Consider the following 6,000-nt stretch of genomic DNA (forward strand, 5'->3'; position numbering starts at 1 on the left):
CTATGAAAATAGGAATATTTTCTATATTGTTCGTGTATATATTCCTGTGGACAGAAACATTCTAGGTTTATGGTCATTGCACAATACACATTTTAAATGGATAGATGAAAATGTAATATATAGTAAGAAACTACCAACTTATTCTTATTTTTTAACATTTTAAAAATTTATTTATTTGAGAGAGAGAGAATGCAGAAGCAGGTGGCAGAGGCAGAGGGAGAGGTAGAAGCAGACTCCCTGCTAAGCAGGGAGTCTGACGTGGGGCTCAATCCCAAGACCCTGGGATCATGACCTGAGGGGAAAGCAGATACTTAACTGACTGAGCCACCCACATGCCCCAAGAAACTACCAATTTAACACTAACTATTAGAACCCGATTTGGCTATCTCATTTACTGAAAACTTAAGGTTAAATTGGCAGTGGGCACAGAAGAATGGCATACCTATAGGAAAAGAAGCTATTTGGAGTTCTTCACAAGAAAGTATTAGAGATCTCCTCAAGTGGTGTTATGAATGTCTGATATAGAGACAGCTATAGTGATGAGAACAGCTAATTCGGTTGAGAAAAGGGAATTATTATGAGACAATGTCCCAGTTGTCTTTATATCCATAGTTGCAACACAAAGTGGGCTCTCGATACATTTATTTTAAAATGAATTGACTTTCAGAGCTCATAGAAGCTTCTTATACTCTACTTGGCTTTTAGTTATGGAAGATATTAAGACATCAGCAAATAATGCAGGCCTGTGCTTAATTCTTCACTCTGCTGGAAATTCTCTAACTTGGGAGGAGCTAGATTATGCCTGTGGGTCAAGCAAAGTACTCTCTTCTGTTTCCACAGATGAAAAGTGAGGAACTCTGCAGATACTAACAGAACTTGGTTTTTAGCTTTTTGTATTCTCCAAATCAACTCCTGTTACTTTCTTATTCTTCCTTAGCAATCCTTTCCCTTAGCCCAAACACCCCACCCTTCATTTCATGCAGTGATTCCACTGAACAGTCTATTTTCCATCCGTTGTCACCCAGCCTCTACTACGGACTATATCCTGTGCTAAATCCTGGGGCTATAAGTTAGACAAAGTTCTTGCCACTGAGGTGTCTATTGGAGAAGGAAGACAAATAATTGGATGATGTTGTTTTAAAGTAAATGCTACAACTGAACAATACATCATAAGAACACAAAAGTAGGGCATCTCGATGATACTGAGGGACCAACAAAGAGTGGGATTTGAAATAGAAGAGGAGATACAGAAGGGAGATAGTGATGTAAAAGAAATGTTCCCAAACAGATTTTTGCTTAAGCTTATAGGAAGGGTGGCCCCCATACAAGAAAATAAACACCAGTGTATCCCTAAAGGAAAATTACAGGAATGACCAGGTATACACTTTAGTATAATGGAAGAGGAAAAAAAAAAAAAAAAGAGTTTGCAGAGTCCTAGAAGACTCTCTCCTGCCATATAGTATACATACCTTACCACAATCTCAAGGAACATGATGAAATGTCAAGGAAGCAAAACACAGCAATTATTCCAGGAGAGAAAAAAGCAAAAATCTCTTGAATGAAGCAGTTTTGTCCACTTGTTGAAAATGCCTTTATTTTTTTTTTTCTTGGAATGGCACTGGGAGTCTGTAAAGAGAAATTAAAAAGTAAATGAAGAAAGTCTAGAATGTAAGAAGAAGACCAAATTGTATAATAGAGGAGAAGCCAGGATGGAATTTGGTCTGCCAAGACCAGGGTGTGAAGGGACAAAGGATCATCAGAATCTGGAGCACTTCACAGAAACTCAAAAACAATTCTTGTGAGTTGATTGATTAGACAAGAGAAGGTGCCCTGAAGCCAAGGGGTCAAGAGTTTATGTGGTCAATTTAAAAGTTTTCTGACTTAGCAGAAGGCATTTTGAAGATAGCTGGAAAATGTTTAGTTAACTGAATTTGTGAAGTAAATGTATATCCCCCAAAAGTGTTTGTTCTATGTCTGCTTTCTATTTTTTAATCTTTCATATCTGTCAGAACGAAACTGTGCCAATGACATGGAAGAGTTAGCCTTTTAACAATATTTATCTTTCCTTCTCTCTGTATCACTCTGCTCTAACTTCTACTCCCACCATCCTGGAAGGCTACGTGGATTCAATGTTCTAATAGCAAATCTTACTCTAATACTTCCTGAAAAAAATTGTTTCTCACGTAAGTGTATGTCTTTTTCAAAGAAGATAATTTTAGTAGGAGAGCATATCTCCCAGAGAGCATATAATTTCCCAGACAACCTTGCTTTCAAGGGATAACATTAATAGGAGTTCGACCACATTTCTTTATTAACTGCAATACAAATAAGGGAAAATCATAGATAATTCCCTCCCAACCACAAGTTCTAATACATAAACTATAAATAATTTTATGATTCTTCTGACAGAAGCCAAAGGCAAATCAAAAAATGGTGCAAATAGGCAGATGCCATTATATCCTCTTTTTTCTCTTTAATTCTTTATAATCATCAACACATATAATAATTGTTATTTTCCATTGTCTTCCTTTATATATTTTTATTAATGGTGCAAAGATACAAAATGTAACTGAACATTGAGAGGGAAAAAAATACCTTGAAAAAAATTTGCCTAGTTGACAATAGCTTATGTATTTACATGCCTATTTTGTATTATCAAATTGCATATCAGATTATGTATTTGAGCTTCATAACAAATTTGGTAGGGTAGTGTAGGGAAGGGAGGTAGCGCATCAAAGTAGGTAGGGAAGAGGGTTTTTTAGTCATTAATGCCTAGATAGAATCCCACTCATTAGCTGTAGGATGTAGGGCAGGTTAGTTAATGTCTCTGGAGCCCAGTGGCCATTGTTTGTAAAACAGGTATAATAAAACTTACCTCATAGGTTTGTTGAGAAGATTAAATGAGGGAAAACAAAGGCCTTGGTACATAGGATTAAATAAATAATATTGATTTATAAAGTAAATAAATAAATACAAATACCATCTAGGATCAGTATGGCAAAGGTATTATTATTTTTTCCACCTGACATACGTGTCCGGAAGTGTGCCTAACTACACTGTTGACCACACTGAAGGAAAATTTTCACTTTTAGCTTGCAATATTCAGTGTCCATGTTTAACACTTCTAACAACAACAACAAAAGAACCTATTAGGAAAATATGTATTGATGCCGTTTTAACTAAGTTATTAAATATCTTTCTAACCAATGTGCCCATCTAGTTAACAATCTTTCAAAAATGCAGTGAGTCACAGTCTGAGCCCTGACAGAGCCCTGAAAGATCAGGCGGTCTCTCCCCTCCATTGCTAGCCAACTCTCACGTTAATGACATAATTAAATGGCTATAAAGTTCCATAATTCTTGCTCCTTTAAGTAACCAGAAGGAAACCTCTTATCTTCTCAATGTTGAAGATTCTGCTGTTTCATTCTGTATAAGTTTCAAAAGGCTAGTATTCGAATTCGATAACAATTGCTAAGAACACTAATTATTTTTAAAAAGAACAAAGTGAGAATTTGAGCGGAAATGCAAACTTTCAGCTAAAATTGTTTCTGTATAGCATGCTGTGAGTTTTCACCAGAAGTTGTTCTAGATGCCAAACATAAACTTAAGCAGAAGCCAAAAGCACTGAAGCAGATGATTCCCTCGAAAATTCTTCTGGATTCAGGAGGTACAGCACTAAGACACTTCCAAAGAGGTTCAAGTTCTTCATGAGGAAAAAGTGGGAATTTGGGATGAGACATCCCAGCTCTACCACTTGTTAGAACACACATTGTAAATTCGACAAAAGTTTCTTAAAACCTCTCCCTTTGTTCCTCTGACCTTCCATTAATTTAACAGTTCTAATTCAGGTAGAAGTTGAAATCATCTCAATTAGAAGCACAATGGGGAATGGCCACACATAAAAGGAATCCAGTGGTATTGTCTTGGCAGGAAGAGGAAGGTGGGGAATTTATATTCTATAAGCTGTTCCCACCTCCCGTGTAGCAGGAGCAAGACCCAGAACTCAGAGTGGCCTGGCTGAGCGTCATGGGCTGAGCATGGGGCTCCCTGTGATGGAGGACATGGTGCCTTCCCAGCAGACACTCAAAGAGGACTTTCCAGGACTGAGGCTGGCTACGCTATATAGCACAAACTCAAAAAGCATCAACCAAAACTGAGGTGAGTCAGAGGCATCCGCGGGTTACCTGAGAGTGCTGACCAAACAATAGAAGAGCAGGTCCCAATTCAAACCTGCTGTAGACACCCGCGGGGCAAAGAGCAGCCAGGCCCAGGAGAGACCTGGCCACGGAGAGCTGCAGGACCAGACACAGGACAAGGACTCAAGCACCCCTTTCCTCTGCCTCTGACCAAGCCCCTCGGCAGGCATGTACCTTAGGGTTGGGAAAGCTGTGCCCAAACGTGTGCTTCAAGGTGTCACCCTCGCTTGGCAAGCCATGTGCCCTGGGCTGGGGTCAGGAGTTCCTCTGACATCAGTCATCTCAGAAGAGTGGTCTTCTTTGCCTTTTCGTATTTCATTCTAGGTTGAAGTCTGTGTTAGCTATAGCCTTGTTTCTCAGACACCAGGACATCATCTTGAGGAAGGGAAGGAGGGGGGAGTACGAGGACAATCTGAAAGACTGAGCATTTTCCTCAAGAGACTAAGTCTTTCAAAGAAGACTCTATATAAACCATCATAACTTTGAATGGATTGAATGTTAAAATGAAAGGAGACCCACAAACCAGAAATGACTGAAATATTGCTAATGGATAATAAGTTGTTTTTACCATTCAGTGAAGTGGAATTACACGGACCAGATCAGAGTTTTTAGAAATTAAAGGGCAGCATTTATTTTCTGCATATCTGAGCGTAGCATGAAGAAATTTCCAACTCCATTGTGTGTGTGTGTGTGTGTGTGTGTGTGTAACATAAAACTAGAGGATTGTACTCTAAATATAATCATTTTTTTCTGCATAATGAGATTATGGATGTTTATATTTTTGATTTTTCACTTTCACATCCCTCAATTTTTCTGTCATGAGCATGTATTAGCTGTTTAAAACCAAAGATGGATAAATGCTATTTTTAAATAATCTGTTTACATCTTCTAGTTGTTTTTGTCTAAACCCCAACTGTTAAAAAAAACACATGAAGTATTTGGTCAGTCTGTTACATATATATATATATATATATATATATATACACACACACACACACACATATACATATATACACACATACATATAAATATATATAAAAAACTCATAAATTCTTTCTAACTTTAACTTTGCTCTGTTGTAATCCCTTTATTTCAAAGATCACGTTGTATGTCCTTTTTTCTCTTAAAGTTTCAAAATGGCCTTTGGCCAAATGCAATAAAATTTTGCCCTGACCTGACATAAAGAATGGAGTATGTATATGAAAGCACTTTGAAACTTTAAAGGACTTTAAGAATGTATGGTGGTATTGGTGGTGGGAGACAGGGGAGTCAGGGGGTAGGGGAAGGAGGCACAAAAGGAGGAACTAGGTTGTATCTTTTCATAACAAAAGTTTCAAAGGTCCTTCCTGAATTAATTTGCAAACAGAAGTAAATGGTGTCACTGTGTGGCATTCCTGAATGCTCACAATTTTTACAAGTTAATCCCAGGCCTGTGATAACATGGTACACACCTTCAAGCTGACATTTTTCTGTATCATTTGCTGCTAAGAGCAATGGACCTCCTTCAATAGAGTCAAAAGTACCTCAGAGCTATTGTTCTCCTTGTGTGAATCCTGAGGCCACCTCCTTATCTATATTGTTAAGAGTGGTCCTAGAAGGGAGTCCTGATTAGGACAACTTTGAATCTGAAAACTGTCTCTTGAATTTGAGTTTTTTATTTGTTTGAGAGGGAGGACCTGCAGATCTCAGAAGGACAAATTCTAAGAATACTCTCCAAATTTGGATCTCCTTAGCATCCCTCTCCCTCAGATTAAAAGAGGAATAATTTGTTGACAAAGAGTCTGTTTGCACTGTCCAGGTTTCC

At 38.0% G+C, this 6,000-nt stretch overlaps 1 long non-coding RNA gene across 1 annotated transcript in view; it reads right to left on the reverse strand.

Annotated features, from left to right (window-relative positions):
• Nucleotides 1-1,622, reverse strand: part of LOC116636278 — a 38,727-nt gene extending 37,105 nt beyond the window's left edge. Inside the window, exon 1 of the long non-coding RNA XR_004300307.1 lies at nucleotides 1,470-1,622. This is a non-coding gene — a long non-coding RNA (uncharacterized LOC116636278). The remainder of the gene's footprint in view (nucleotides 1-1,469) is intronic.
• Between the last annotated feature and the right edge of the window lie 4,378 nt (nucleotides 1,623-6,000).

The sequence above is a fragment of the Phoca vitulina genome, unplaced genomic scaffold (genome assembly GCF_004348235.1).
Source record: "Phoca vitulina isolate PV1807 unplaced genomic scaffold, GSC_HSeal_1.0 scaffold12, whole genome shotgun sequence".
NCBI lineage: Eukaryota > Metazoa > Chordata > Mammalia > Carnivora > Phocidae > Phoca > Phoca vitulina.